Below are 16,252 nucleotides of genomic sequence, written 5' to 3' on the forward strand. Positions count from 1 at the left end.
GAAGGACAAATAGGTAGAACACAGGGCATTTTTATGGCAGTAAAACTACTGTGTCTAAACCATAATGGTGGATACCTATCATACTTTTGTTCAAACCCATGGAATGTACAACAGTGACTCCTAATGTAAATGATGGACTTTGAGTGATAATGATGTGTCAATGTAGGTTCATCAACTGTCACAAAGGCACCACTCTAGTGAAGGATGCTGACAATCTAGGAGGCTGTGAATGTGGAGGAGGGGGCATGGGGTAAAATGGGGGAAATTTCCATATCTTTCCCTCCGTTTTTAGGTCAACCTAAAACTTCTCTAAAAAAAATAATCTTTTTTTTTAAAGATTTTATTTATTTATTTGACAGAGATCATAAGTAGGCAGAGAGGCAGGCAGAGATAGAGGGTGAAGCAAGCTCCCTGCTGAGCAGAGAGCCTGATGTGGAGCTCGATCCCAGAATCCTGGGAACATGACCTGCGTCGAAGGCAGAGACTTTAACCCACTGAGCCACCCAGGCACCCCTAATCTTTTAAAGAAATTAGTAGAAAAAAGTAGAGGGGTGAGTCTGTGTATTACACCAATGTCAATTTCCTGATATTATACTAACAGTGGGATATGCTGGAAGAAGGGTGCACAGGAGCTCCCTGTATGTTTCTTTGTAACTTCCTATGAATCTTTATTTAAAAATTAAAAGTTTAAAAATAAGTGGATGGATGAGTTGCCACTGACAAAGGCTGCTGATAAGACAATTCAAAGTCTAATAAAAGGCCCAAACCAGGGGCACCTGGGTGGCTCAGTGGGTTAAAGCCTCTGCCTTCGGCTCAGGTCATGATCTCAGGGTCTTGGGATCGAGCCCCGCATCAGGCTCTCTGCTCAGTGGGGAGCCTGCTTCCTCCTCTCTCTCTGCCTGCCTCTCAGCCTACTTGTGATCTCTGTCTGTCAAATAAATAAATAAAATCTTTAAAAAAAAAAAAAAAAGGCCCAAACCAGGGTGGGTTCATCTACAAAATATCCCTGGAAATGACCACCAAGGAGAAGAAAGAAGACTGTCAGCTAAAGGTCCATGCCCTGCCCTCCCCAGAACATAGGGTATCTTTCTGGAAGAACAGCCCTGAGCTCTGTGATCTGTATCTGCAGGGCCTTCTTTTCACTCCTATTCTGGAATGTCTGGATGGGCAGAGTCTGTAGTCCATGCTCCTTGTCACCTGGAGGGCCTATGTGGAATGGCAGTGAGAGTTCCTGAACCATCAGGCTCCAGAGTCCAAAACATCTGTCTTTAAAATTCAGGTCAACTAATGACCAGTAGCCATAGTGAGCTGTGCATATTAGGCTTTCACAAAACAGAGATGGAGACAAGCATTATTATCACATAGGGCTGTGAGAGGAGGCAATGAAATAATTTATACGAAGCACCTAAAAACTCCGGCATCCACCAAAACCTCAAAAAACATTTGTGGTCTGAGAGCCTCCTGCATGAGTTAGGTCCAGGTTTTTAGGCTACACTCTAATTCCCTTTGCAACACCAAAGAGAAGTTCCACCGTTTGCCTGCTTGCTGATACCTCTCCAGTTTGCCATGATATCTCAAATATCCAGCTACTCCATCCAAAGCTCTTTCAACCATCTGCAGTAAAGGATGAATTTGTTTTTTGTTTTTTTTTTTCTTTCATTTTTTTATTCCAATCTGCCATGGACTAGTCCTTTCATAAAATACAATAAAAATGAATTACTAGAGAAATGCAATTTTAAAAACAAAGTGTAAGCCTCTTTTTAAAAAATTTTTAGTTTTGGACAAAATCACTCTGGAAAATCACCATAAAAGTTTATCAATGCTTCCTTTCACTTTCTCTCCTTCTCATTACTGGCTGACAATGAACAGTGGACAGAGCCAGGCCATGGACTGCACTTCAGGCAGTGCCTCTCTGGTAGCTCCTCTCTCCGTGCTTCTGATGACGTTAGTCACAAAACACAACTAAGTACTTACAATCTCCATTTTTCATATCAGTGTAAATTACCCACCTAGACTGCATGTTCTCTGAGTGCCAGGGTCACTCCACTACGCCTTAAGATCAGACAGATGATTCAGAGGGGCTCAAACCCTTGCTGATAATCACATATTAAACAGCTGTATGTTACTCCTACTTTTTCACGATTTAGACAACTTGATAGTGTATTTGTGAAAACCTCCCCAAGGAACACATTGTGTCCCTTTGGCAACCTGCCCTACTTGCCCGCCCTCCGCCTACCTGTGTGAGGCTCTTTTTCACCACCTGCTTTAACTCCATTTAACCATAAGGCACTAGATAGAGTCACTGTTTCTCTTCCAGTCAGGGACAAGACAGAATAAATCACAGAAAATCCCATTCATCAGGAAAGCTGGCGCTGGCTCGCCAAGTGAACAATCAAGGAAATGGATGCTTATATTAATTTACTTCCAGGGGACACTGTTATTCTCACCTCTGCATCTCTCTAAGGTCGAGCCTCTGATAGCTGCTCAATAAACACTTGTTCGAGCCCGTGGTAGAGGGCAGGCTGCATCTCAGCGGCTGCAGGCCACATGTCAATCCTGTCCCTTGGCAGGCAATGGCAGAAAGGGCCCTCAGCAGAAAGGGGCAATGACTGGCTGCGTTACAGGAAGGAGCCTCGGGCTCACCTAGACCAGTGGTTTTCTATCCTGGCTGCACCGTGGAATCACCTGGGGAACCTAACTACCCAGGGCTGCCTCCCAGACACAGAGTTTGTTTTTTTTAATATAACTGTTCTGGGGTGAAACCTGAACATCAGACTCCATAGGTAATTCCAGTGTACAGCTAGGATGAGAAACTGCTGACTTAGAACGCTCTCACATTCATGCTGGTACTTAATAGATGTTCCTTAAATGTTTGCTGAGTGGGTGAATGGCTCAATCAATGGATTGACCCATTGATTAATCTAACTTGATCCACCTGGATTCCCATCCAATTATCAGAATGAGTCTGTAGCAAATATGGCTCCTGTCTCCTTAGACTCCTCACCTCCAGTGTGCGTCTCCTCCCAAGGTCCAGTCTTAAACTCTGGCCAGAAAGCACTCCTCTTCCATTCTCTTGCTGGTGGGAAGGGGGCTTGTTTCTGGATCACTGGTGCAAGGAAAGCACGAACTTAGCTCATCTTCACCTTTTTCAAGCAAGAAACTCTCAAGCTTTCTCAAATACACACCCAGAAGGCCCCCACAAATACGACTGGCCTCAATTCATACAGGATGGGAACATGTTATCTCATCTATTTTGTGTTTATTTAGTGGTTGTTCTTCGATTGTTTTTCTGGCCGTCTGTGGGTCCAGGATGCTATCTCAGACAACAGACTTCCAGAGCACAGAAGCCCAAGAACACTTAGTACAAAGTGACTGGTTTGTAAAAAGTCTAGTAAATGGATGTTGCTGTTGCACTGCTCTAGAAGGGAAGGATAGAAGGGGTGGGGGGGGGTGGATTGGGCAGTGTGTGAAGTGAACAGGAAAAGAGGAAGCAATGTGATGTGCAGGCCTAGAAGGGACATGAGATGCTGGCTGCCCACTGTGGGCAGGCACAGGTGACACACGTGAGGAGGAACTGTCCACCACCCCATCCCAAGGGATGGAGAACAGCTAGCCAAACTTCAAGTTCTCTGCTGGGAATGTGTGCCTGGGGTTGCCCCAGCTTCTGACCCCTGGCCCATCCCCAAGCTGCGGCCACTGCTGATGCTATTTTTAACTGAACAGCAGCCTCCTCTTTTCCAGCTTATTTCCATGACCCCAGAGAGCCACTTAACTTTCATCCTCCCTCTGGACCCTAAACCTCCCACTCCCACCAAGTCAATTCAGGATGCTACACTGAGATGTTTGGAAAGAGATGAATGTAGGGTAGCCAGGAAGTCAGTTGTGAAAGCCAACACTTACTTTTTAAACTAAGGAAAATAAAAAGGAAATATATTAGCTCCAGGGAGAGCACTTCCTCTAGTATCCAATAAGCAGATACTTCCCAGGTTCCCCCGTAGGCCTGCATATTGATGGCAACCCATCAGTAGCACTAACAGGCATTTTCTGGTATATTTCTGTCTACTCATTAAAAGGGGAAAAGAAAAATTGCACTAATATGGGCACCCCTGTTTCCCCACACTCTGTTAGATTCTATTCATGGTTTTTCTCACATAAACCTTACAATCCATGAGCTAAGTTAAGCGACCCACCCACAGTCACACAAATTGCAATTAGCAGAGCTGGGATTCAAACCTAGTACTTTGTGACTTCTAAGCTTCCCTCTGAAAGCAAGTCTCACACTCCTGTCACCAGAAAGAGTAATCTATCCCCAGCCCATTAGACCACAAGCTTTCCAAGGCAGGAATCATGAAGCCCCATTACACTGGTATCCACTGGGCTCCATAAATCATGTGGGTTGACTGAACTACCAGCTTCCAGAAAAGAAAGAGGAAAACATAGCCACCATCCACATGCCAGTAGAATATGAAAAAATATGTGCCTTCTTTTCCTCCACACGTTTCTTAGGTGGCTGGAGAAAAAGAGGAAGGCGTCCATCCAAGAGTGGTCAACTACAGACCATCCCAGAGTCAGTGATAACATTTCCCAGTCTGAGAAACACCTCTCAACTGTAGGGATTCCAAGAAAATGATTCTCATCATCCAACAGATACTTACTGAACACCTACTATGTGCCAAGGAGTCTATTAGGTGTTGGGGATAGTGAAAAAAGTATTCAGCTTCTGTCCTCATAAAGCTAGTAGCTTCAGGGGGAACAATGCTGGGCTTCAGAGTCATGGGTGGGGTAGGGGCATCTCCTGACACACTACCTTAAATTTAGAGCTCAGGCAGTTTTGTGGGAGGAGAAGGAGAAATAAAGGAAACCAAACACGTTGCTATGCAACCAGGATGATATATTCTTAGCTGGAGCAGGCAGAGCAGCAGCATGGCGCAGGGAGTGGGTGAGGGGAGGAGAAATGGGGGAGGTGGCAGGAGTGCCGAATGGGAGGCAAAGTGGTGCACAGTGAGCACCGCCGCTGAACACACAGGCTTCTCCCCTGGAGCAGCTCACAGTTGGACACTGCACAGAATCATGGTCACCAGAGGCAGCAAGATACTGTGGGGACAGCCCCCAGAACCACAAAGAGAGGGCCTCCTGCCCAGCTGCAGAAATCCTTGTTTTGGGGCCTGAAGTTAGCCCACCATTATTAAATCTAGGTCTGTACAGAATACAGAGAACAGCATTAAAGCCCTGTATGTGTCCCGCCTGGGGGAATACACTTCCATCAGGGGAATGAGACACACATGCATAAACAGAGCACCAACAAGGATTTCTTAAGCACTTCCTCCATGTTCCTTCTGCAAGGTGCAGGATGTGTGGGGCTGAGGAAGGGCTCCACTGTGGGTGAGGGCATGCAGAGGACAGCATGGTGCTGACAGACACTTGCGGGGACTCGGGCCCGAGTGTTAGACCTGGCTTGGCCGTCCATAGGCTCTACACAGCCTGCAGCAGGGCTCTCTGGGCCTCAGTCTCTGGATCTCTGAAATGAGCAGTTCCGATATGGCTGAATCCTGATAATATAAATGCAAAAGGACTGCAGAGACAGCAGAACTAGTATCAAATGGGATACTCAGGAAGCGCCTATGCAAGAGGTAGGACTTGAGAATGCCGTGGGGGTGTCTAGTCTTTGCTGAGGGCCTATTGTGCACCCCGACCTGACCATAAAGAACTGTTTCCCCATTTTTAGTATATGTGCTGCCAAAACAAGCACAACTGTTTCCCCATTTTTAGAGTTGAAGAAACCCAGCCTCAAGGAGGCTCAGTAACTTAACCCACACAGCTAGGAATAGTGGGTGCAAGATTCAAACCCAGACCCACCTGGCTCCCTGGCCTGTGCACTTTCTACTGGATTGCACTGCTTCTCCAAGATGGTAAGGCTTGCATCAGAATGCAGCAAGAGAAGGACTGCAGGAAGCAACAGGCGCAAAGACACTGGCAGGCTGAAAAATGGCCAGGATTAACAAGGGGCAGTTCCTGTGGATGATGACCAGGGCTGTGAGTGTAAGGAGGGTTTGGTGAGCAGAAAGAAGGGGAACCAGGCAGTCCCTAGCATGGCGCTAAATGCTATGGAAAAGAAAATGGTATATTAAACAGTCCTTGCCCTGAATTAATTTGCAACCAGGGTGATAAAACATGAAAATTGACAATTAGTGAACTGTTACAAAAATTGCCAAAAATAAATCATAGCGTGGTTTAAATGGGTGAAGTGTTGCTTCTGATCTGGGTGGCTGCTGGGAGTTTGGTGCAGGAAGGTGACTAGAGGTAGGCTTTAAAGGATTCAGGAGGAGGGTGGATGGGCATAGGGGAGAACGGTGAGGACCTGTGGGACAGGAAAAATCTCATCCATAGGAGGAAAAGCAGGAAACACAATCTGTGGAAGACCACTTCACTTAGAAGATGCTGGTAGGAAACACTACTAACCAACTGGGTTGGGTGAGCCAAGAAGGCCTCCGCTGAGGGCGTGAAGGGTCCAATCCTTCACCAGAAGGCTATGAGAAACTGCTGGCCATGCTCAGGCAGAGGAAAGAAATGGTCCACAGGAGTTTAAGGAAAGGAAGACAGCAGAGCTCAGAGAACCAGGGAAGAAGCTGATAAGCATGGGATGACAAGGGTCTCAAGTAGGCATTGGCACTGAGGATGGCAAGGAAGGACTAGTCTCCGGGATGTTTCAAGGATGAGCAGAAGAGTCCTAGTGATCGGTGAACAGGAGACAATTACCCTCACTGAAAACTGAGTCAATGAGAGTCCCATATTCAGAATGAGAGAAGTCCAGCAAAAAAGAAAACCTTGGGGGTAGGGTGATGACCAGGTTGATCAGCTTCCTATTAGGCATTCTGTCTAAGGTTTCTCTAGGATATTCAAGCAAAAAAATCATGAATCACAAACCCAGGAAAAGGAAACCTGAGGCTGCGGGAAGGCAGGAGGCGTCACCCATCACCCAGGGTAAGACAGCCCTCCACAGCTCTTTCAGCCCCCAGGGAAGGCAAGTCAGCTGCTCTGTGAGTTAGGAACTGTACGTACTGATAAGAGAAGTCACAAGGAGAATGGAAACAGAATCCCTGAGCCAACATTTAATTATTCCCATCAAGAGAGCAACAGAAGCTCTCAAAAAGGGTCAGGCCCAGGAGAATCTAGTCCACTTCCCTCTCTAAGCAGGACTTCTTCCTGTCTCTAGTGAGGGATCACCAGCCTTGCCAGGGACAGAGGATCACAGGGGACCTCACCCAGCATGTCGGTACAGAGATATGGGATAAGACCTTGAAGTCAGAAAGATCTGGGTGTGAATGACAGCTGTTCCACCTGAGTGTGCATGGGCAGGTTGCCCAACCTGTCTGAAAAGTAAGACAGATAAGTGTCTTAGTGTCAGGTACCTAGCATAGTGCAGGGCATACAGATGGTATCAGTTAAATGTTAGTTCCATTTACCCCCACCTGAGAGCAGGCTTTTGCATTCCCATTCAGTTCTCAATGATACAGTTTTCCCATTGATATCTACTCAGAGTGCCTAGTTATATGCTCTGGGACAGCACAAAATACATCAGTTTCCCTTTATACCGGCTAAATATTGATCATGTTTCCCCCGAAGCTGGGTTTCGGGCACCATAAACAATTCCATCCTCATGATAAAAGTCGGACAGACATACAGCAGGGGGGAGGGGCTATGCATTCTGTAAATGCAGCCCAGGGCTTCCAAAATGTCAACTCCACCTGACTGTCAATAACAGCTGAAATTCTGCTATCAGAGGTCTACTTCTTTAGTTTAACATGCTTCTTTTAAATATCGAACTCCCATGAGGAAAGCCCATGGAGCAGCTACCAGTCAGTCATAAGTTACAAAAGGTACATTAATTTATCAACTGCCTGGGCAAGCAAGAGTTTTGATGCCTTTGGAGAGGAAGAGGGGGTCATTTTGGAGCTGAGATCACGGATCCTATTTGGGGAGGTCGAAGTGAGTCAGAAACCAGAGGGCAGAGGGGCCTAAAAGAGCAAGCTCACAGCTCCCCGGCGATCTGAACAAGAGGGGTCATAAAAGAGACAACCTGTTGGCTGGAGTTAGCCAGCAATGACAATGCGGGACCCTGGGATATAATATGAGAGTCAGTAAGGCAGTACTTCCCTGCACTTCCCAGTACCAGAAGGTTATCACAAAGCACCACAGAAAAGCCATCTCCACTGTCCATAAAACCAAAATGAAAGCGATCAAGGTGCACCAGGAGAGACTGAGGTGGGAGCCAGGAAGCACTTCCAGATAACAGGGAAAAGTTCACCTCTGCTTTCCTCACCCCCCCGCTACTCTCCTGAAACTGTTCCTTCAAAGACAACTCATTATCTCCTAACATCCAAACCCCAGGGTTCTACCTCCCTGCTCAGCAGATTAAAGGCCAATGCCCACACCTTCCTTGAAACCCCTGTGGAGGGAAGCCCAGGAGCCCTGGTGTGACCACTCTCTTTTTCCTTCTCACTGTGTACTCTCCTTTTCCTTCTCATTGTGACCCAGACTCTGCCTTGCTTCTCCGTGCACTTAGCCCCTTGTCCCTGAGGGCCACTGTCCAGAAGTTCTCAGCAAGGCAGGAAGGACTGGTCCAAAGGATCTCCACCACAGAGGGTGTCACACATGGCCAGTACATAATAAGCTACATAGTAATAGAAGCAGTTAGTGCATCAAAATGCTGGTCAAAGTATGCTTCAAGAGGATTATGCCATAGAAAGCCAGAGAAGGCCCAGCTTTTTTTCTGAGGAAGACCCACTTACACAACATCAACACCTGGACTTTGACACACAAACACCCACTCAGCATATTTTCTCCAGAGAACAATTAAAAAGGAGTGCTATTAACCTCAGGGCCCTCTGCCTCCTTACGCTGGTCCTCCTGTATCCAAGGAGGCATGGGGGACTGCATCATCACAGGGACGTTCCCGTGGATGGAACCCGAGAGGAGAGAGCTTCTCTGCCTCTCCTCCTCAGGCCAGCTTCTCCAGCCCCTCCTGCTGCAGGCCCTCTAGCATCCTCCCTGACCCTGCCGTGGCCTGAGATGCACTAACTGTCTTTGCAACACACTCATTCTGCCACCCTACATCTGTATTGTAGGTACCAAGATACAGACACAGATGAACAACATCAGAGAACATCATTCTCCTAACCTGTGGGCCCCCTCACCTCATTGTCTTCCCTTTCCTTCCAGCCAGGTACCACAGCAGTGTTGCCAAGCTCTCCCCCAACAAATGGGGAGCTCTGGAGGGACCAACGCCATGATGGAGAGCCACACATTGGCCCCTGAGTCCTCCTCCCTTTGCATCCACTGCTTCCCTTCAGCACCCAGCAGGGAATACCCAGTGTTCACTCTGCCCACGTAGGCCCCTCGCCACCCCTATTCATGCTAGTGACAGAGGGATACATAGAATCAAGGGGCCCCAGGAGCATCACAGAAGGGGAATATGTGACTACATGGGGAAAGGTGAAAGAAAAGATGGAAAACAGGGAAGAACTGGAGGAATTTTCTGTGACCTCTGCTATTTCTGATATATGCTATCTCAGCCACCCTTTTCGTCTTTGGACCTGGCCCTGATCATTGAGATAAACCCTTTTAACTGCTCCTCCACCTCTGCCCATTGAGCTTGGAACACTGAGATCTGTCAGATATTCTGGGCACCAGAACCCATGCAAGAAAGTTGCCAAGGCAACGGAACACTCCCCTTTGGTATAAATACTCATGGGTGATACCCCTGAGGAGTAGAGCACAGACCCCTCCCTCTCCTCTTTTAGTCAGATCCAGCAGACTTCAAAGTTAGGGGAGCCATGACTGGTTTTGACAGGGGAGGGGTGGAGAAAGGGGTCCCTCCAGACCAGCTAAGTCACTAAGGGACAATCCAGCAGGGAGAGAGGACTTTGCAGTTCTGATTGAATGCTCAGCTCCCACTGGGCCCAGAAGTGGGCATGGAGGCAGAGAAGAGACTAGAAGTATAGGTGGCATGAACTGTGGGAGGGGAAATAGAAGCAGTTAGTGCATCTGGAAAACCACAGACCTAGGACCCAGCACCCAGGTGTGAAACCTGAGATGCCAGTGTGCGACAGCCACTAAGAGATTTGGGAACTTATGCTCTGGCTAGAGCTGCTTTGACCTCCCTTCTTTTTTCTTTTTTTTTCTTCTTCTTTTTTTCCACATCTTAACATTTATGCCTCTTCCAGGCTAACACTAACAGTTGGCCCAAGGTCTGAGGGTGCACACATGCATACACACCCCACAGACACCCAGGAAAGGAAAGGGGTTTATTTCCATTGGGAGGAGGGCACTCAGGTCACAATAGGGCGGATCACAAGGTCCTGCTAGGGCAGTTCTCATGCCGAAAAAAGATACAGGTGGATAGGGACAGAAATAGTGCAGGACAGCAGGCAGCCTGCTCTGGCTACTTTCCCTGAACCAGAATCAGCTGAAGGCACATGCCAGGGCTGGCAGAGGCGGCATTGCCACATGAAAAGACACATGTTCGCTGATGTTTTTATACCTTCCTTCATATACTCATGGGGGCATGGTCATTCCTGTCCCCAGTGCCCACAGTCCACAGCCCAGGCAAAGGGACAGAGAACTGGGAGCAAAGAACAGAAGCCAGAAAGGCGATCTACTGCGGCCCAAACTGTCATGACCCACTCTGACTTCAGTCATGAACTCTGCTAAGTTCTTTGGTCCCAGGGGTCACTAATAACCATAGGCAACACCCTTTAGAGCCAAGAGGAAAGGAAAGAAAAGGCAAACAGCCTGCTCAGCCCACCCAGCTTGGCAGTGCCATTTTCCTCAGGCAGAGGTCACTGAGGGGCTGGCCATGGGCAGGGCTTGGCTCAACGTTGTCTGCTGGGGTCAAAGCCCAGGCTGGTTGGGAGGGCCTGGGAGCTGCCAGAAGCATGTTTAGGAATCACCAGGGTATCCCTGCCTTTACGGTGACAGAGGCTGAGCCACCCAAGTCTGAGGGAGCCCAACTGTCTTCTTTGGGGGGGCCTCCCTGGAGGAGTGCCATACGGCTCTCACACCCCGCACACCACCTTGCCCAGCAATAAGTAAAGCATGTCTGGGAAGTGGTAGCTTCAGTGCAGCCAGAAGTGGAGGGTCAGCACTCGGTGGGCTCCACAGAGTCAGCAGGAAACATGCCAAAGTGGCCATCGGGCCTGCAGTCATGCCACCAGCCCTCATCGATGACCTCAAGGCCCGTGATGAGATCCTTGGGCTGGAATATCTCGGTGTTCCTGACTGCCTGGTAGTGGTCCAGGGCCCCGGCACAGAGCCATCTCCCACTCAGCCACAGGTAGTGGGCCATGGGCTCAGCCAGCCACTCAGGGCTGCAGCATCACGGCCTCCACATAGAGAGTCTCCTGCTATGGGGGTTCCTCTTCTGTCTGCGCTGGACCTGGCAGGGTGCTGGGCACTGGCTCCTAATGCAGATCTGCCCTGGGCCTTGAGGAGGCTGGGGTGGCCCTCTGCTAAAGCAGGTCTCTGGTTGGCTGGGCTGCTTCTGTAGGAAGGGACTCCTCGGTTTGCCTGGCTGGAGCTGGGGACAGATGTGGCCACGGCCCTCTCCTTCCTCTTGGAAATCTCCAGTGCATGTGCTGGCTGCTGACAAGTTCTGGCTCCTCTGTGTTCCTTAAAACCACTTCCTGCTGCTCACCCTTCCTCTGGGGTCCAGCCTCACGGCCCAGCTCCTCCCAGAAGCCCTAGTCCAGGTGGGAGGCCTCTCGCAGCTCCTGCTCCCAGGGCTCTTACTCTCAGCGCTCCTGACCCTCCTCCTCTGCCCACTGCTTCTCCTCCAACCTGAGATTCTCTTCCTCCTTCTCCGCTTTGGCCCAGAAGCTGTCTCTGCCAAACCCCCCCCCTTTTTTTTTTAAGATTTCATTTATTTATTTGACAGACAGAGATCACAAGTAGGCAGAGAGGCAGGCAGAGAGAGGGGGGAAGCAGGCTCCCCACTGAACAGAGAGCCCGATGTGGGGTTCAATCCCAGGACACTGGGATCATGACCTGAGCCGTAAGCAGAGGCTTTAACCCACTGGGCTGCCCAGGCACCCCTCTGCCACCCCTTTTGATCTCAGACATGGCCTTGGTCTTCTGGTATACAGAGCCCCCTGGGGCCTGGGGGACCATGTCCCGGAAACTGCTGCTCTCCCTGGGGAAGGTACAGCTGCACCTGAGGCCCTGACCACCTTCTCTGCATGACATACAATGTCTTCACATTGATGGTCACATGGGCCCCTTCAGAAAGCAGCGTAAGGCTGACATGGTCAGTGCACACTCTGTTCCGCATATCATTGACACCCTCACCTGTCCACTTGATGAGGGCAAACCTGAGCAGGCCAGACTTGGGATTCTTCACCCTGCAGAAAGCGTGCTACCTTCCCGCTATTGAGCTCCCCCACCATCTCCAGGCACCCTCCCCAGTGCCCACCACCTGATGTCATTGCTGCTACCCTCATAGGTAAAGAAAGCCCAGTCATTCTGGAACTTTCGGTGACCACACCCATGCAGGCCTCCTGCAGCGCCAGCCCCTCCTGGTTCAGGTTCACAGCCACAGTCGGCCCCACGGGCCCCATATCACCGCCACCCTGACCTCTCTTATTTTCCATACTTCCTCCCAGACCCACAAAAACACAAATTACACAAGAGACAATGCTAGGATCAAGCATCCATGTCCCAGTGCTGTTCAGGGAAGACTGTGCCTTGACCCCTGCCCTAAGCAGACACCATTCCATTCAAATGTCCATCTCACCCATTCCCTGCATCCAACCCACACCCAGAGCATCATCTTTAGCCCATTCTCTTCTCTAGATCCCAGTGCTCCCATCTGTAAAAAGTAGCAGAGGGGAGCTTTCCTCTCCTCCTTCCAACCTCCAATATTTCCATAAAAGAAAAGAAAGAAAAGAAAAAAAAAAAGATGAAATTTTACATGTGAGGACTTCTTGGAGAAACTCTTTTAAGAAGTAGTCAGTACCAGCAGCCCTACTGTCAGGAGGGAGGGGTCCCCAGGAGGGTTTCTAACAGTCCCAGTCCTCATTCTTGGAGGGAGGGATGGAAAAATCAAGAAAAAGTATCTTAACTCCTTTCCCCTTGCTATCCACAGCCTCACCATTGCTCTCCAAAAGCACCCATTGTACCCAGCCTGAGCTACCCACACATTAGCAGCCACACCCCAACATCACACAGTTCTTTATCACTCCTATCTCACACTCACTCAGCCTGCAGCACCACCGGACTCAGCCTTCCCAAAGCCTTCCCCAGCACACAACCCAAAAGACTCTTCCTCCAACTCCTAAAGACCAATTATTGGACAGACGTACCAATTATGGGACACATCACACTCCGCGTTTTATCATTTATTTTTTGGAGGCCCCACAAAGCATTTAGAACAGTGTTGTGCACACAGAAGGCACGTAAGTGAAGGTTTGTTTTAGGGTGGATTTTTAAAAGTCATTCATTGTTCAACAACACCTGGCAACTTAAGTCTCCAAGACATCCCTTCAGAAGGAGAATGGAACCCCCCACATCCTCTACTGCCTTTGCCAGCAGAGCTCTCCTCCTCCCCTTCTAAATGCCCCGTCCTGGCTCTCGCCTGAAACACCCTTTCAAATTCCAGTTACGCACATTATCATAGCTGCTCCACCCCATCAGCCCTTTCCCCTACTCAGGATGGCTCAGGACCCCACTCTCCAAACTCTGACATCACTAAACCATTTCCTGAATTTCCCATGGAGCCAAACAAGTTGGGATGATAAAGCACCATCACCAGCTTTAGAACAAACACTTTGGGACATATACCTATGTGGCCATCTTTTGTCAGGTCATACCTCGCAGCAGCTGTCTGTGTTCCTAGGTCCGGATTCTAGGACCTCTTAGCAACCTTGAACCTCTACGCAGAATTTCTGAACTTGCAACAGCCACTAGGTTTCCTGGAAGGAAACTGGTATTGTCTCTCCCTGTTAGGAAACTCTAATGACCAATGAGTCCTACCCTCCTCCCAGAGGTGAAGCAGATATGAGGGCCACCCCTTTCGTTCTCCCAAGCTCCCTGACAGTGGGCTCAGGACCATGGTAAGAGGATGGGCTTTGCTACCAGGTGAGCCAGGGTTCAAATCCTTGGACAATCTGGTGAACCAGCATCTACTGAGTACCTACCTACTCTTGTCCCAAGGGGTCAGGGGCTCTTAGGGTATGGTGCTCAGACCACCACCAGCAGCAGCAGCACGTGGGAACTTGTTAGAAATGCAAACCCATGGGCCAACCTCAGACCTGCTGAATCAGAAACTCTGAGAGTAGGGCCAGCAACTTGTGTTTTAACAAATTTTCCAACTGATTCTGATACACAAATTTGAGGACCACTGATCTAGACCCTGGGGATACACAAAAATGAAAAACCTAACATCTAGACCAGCAGTTCTTGTCCTAGGTGCACATTAACATCCTTGGGGAGCTTTTAAAATAATACCAAAGCCTGGTCCCATTCCAGACCAATTCCCTTAGAATCTCGAGGAGGGGACAAATAATCATATTGCAATGTGTAGAGAACAAAGATTGAACAAGTGTACAATGAGAAGAGAGAAAGCATTGAGGAGATCAGAGGAAGTGGCTTCACTACATGTGCCTCTCTTTTCTCATCTGTAAAATGGGGGCCATAATAGCCGTCTTACATGAGATGGTGTATATAAATGCCTGGCATACAGTTAATGCTCAGTCTGCATTAGTTTTCTCCCTCCCTTGGACGAGGCCCTTGCTGACTTTTAGCTCAGCAATTAGACCGAAGTATTTAGAATGTCCCTTATATCAGTTCATCATCAAGGACCCCAGCCATGAAGGGAAAACCTGCTGGCTATTCACAGGTTTGGCCAAGAGCTCTCTCCAGCAGCCAGCAAGATGTCCCCAGTGTCTTCAGTCCCTGTTCTGAAAAACAGCCTGAATCCTTGGGAACCAGACCGTCCCCAGAGGGCCACTCAGAGCCCAGACCCCAGCTCTAAGATCCTCAACTCTTTCAAAGAACAGCTCTTTAAAACAACTTTATAAAGGCCATTTGAATTACACAGGAACACATTGCCCTAGTCCCACTCTTCCAGACTCTTTTTGCCTGTGGTTCCAAGCAGGTCCACTGGCTTGGAGTAAGCTCTCTCCACATCAGGCGGTCCTTCCTGATGCAGATCCTCTCATTATTCAATCTCCCTGCCCAGCAACATCTGAATTCAGGCTTATAGGGGACTTGGCAATAGCCCCAAATCAGCCCACCCTCCCTCCCCACAAGGCAAGGAGTGGGCGTTCAGTCACAGAGAGTGCCCTGGGTCTCCTGTAATGCTGCAGACATGCAAGCAACCCACAACCCTCCTGAACTGAACAGAGAAATGGGGGACTTCCTTGTAGCTGCCTCCTTGGGCTCTATGCTTATCCCGGCAGATGCTGAAAACATTTCTGGTCTCCTCTTGAGAACAACCTTTGCTGTCATTTCAAAATAAACAATAAGCAAATTGGGTCATTACTTTGTAGGCAAACCTTGGTTTTTTGGTTTTGGGTTTTTTTTTTTAATACTAAAACCACTATCACTAAGGTTGCCCAGATTTGATTCACTCTTTCCCCAGATTTCCCCCAAATGAAGCTGAGTTGTTTCCAAAAATTGAATCAACCTTCAAAGAACAAGGTTTTGTCACTATTAAGGATAATTCAGGGAAAAAGAAATCTGCAGCACCACACTGGAAGAAAACAGTTTCCAGAATGCAGAGCCCACAGGGTTTGATCATAGGTGGCATCCCTGGCCTTGAGTCCCCCTCAGGGAGCCTGCTTTGAAGGAAGGGCCACTTCAGGTGGGAGGGACAGGGAACCAGTCAGTATGCCATCATCTATGAGAGGCTTCAAAAAGCAAACTCCAGGGGCACCTGGGTGGCTCTGTCAGTTAAGTGTCTGCCTTCAGCTTGGGTCATGATCTCAGGGTCCTGGGATCAAGCCCTGCATCACACTGGGCTCCTTGCTCAGCAGGGAGTCTGCTACTCCCCTTGTTTGTACTGTCAAATGAATAAATAAAATCTTGAAAGGAAGGAAGGAAGGAGGAAGGGTGGGGCAGGGGAGAGAGAGAGAGAAAGAAAGAAAGAAGGAAAGAAAGAGAAAGAAAGGAAGAAAGCAAATTCCCACACCAAATAAAGGAGTGGCAGATGGGACACAGAGAGAAGAAGAGACAATACTTCAGAGAAAAGGGTTTGGAC

General features: G+C 48.8%; 1 protein-coding gene and 1 pseudogene across 23 annotated transcripts in view; both read right to left on the reverse strand.

Moving 5' to 3' along the window:
- Positions 1-16,252, reverse strand: part of KALRN (kalirin RhoGEF kinase) — a 659,936-nt gene that overhangs the window by 544,397 nt on the left and 99,287 nt on the right. The gene's annotated exons all lie outside the window — the stretch shown is intronic.
- LOC123394441 lies at positions 990-15,494 on the reverse strand (annotated as a pseudogene).

Source organism: Mustela putorius, unplaced genomic scaffold, assembly GCF_011764305.1.
Source record: "Mustela putorius furo isolate JIRA1106 unplaced genomic scaffold, ASM1176430v1.1 tig00003834_pilon_pilon_pilon, whole genome shotgun sequence".
In the NCBI taxonomy this organism is placed as follows: domain Eukaryota; kingdom Metazoa; phylum Chordata; class Mammalia; order Carnivora; family Mustelidae; genus Mustela; species Mustela putorius.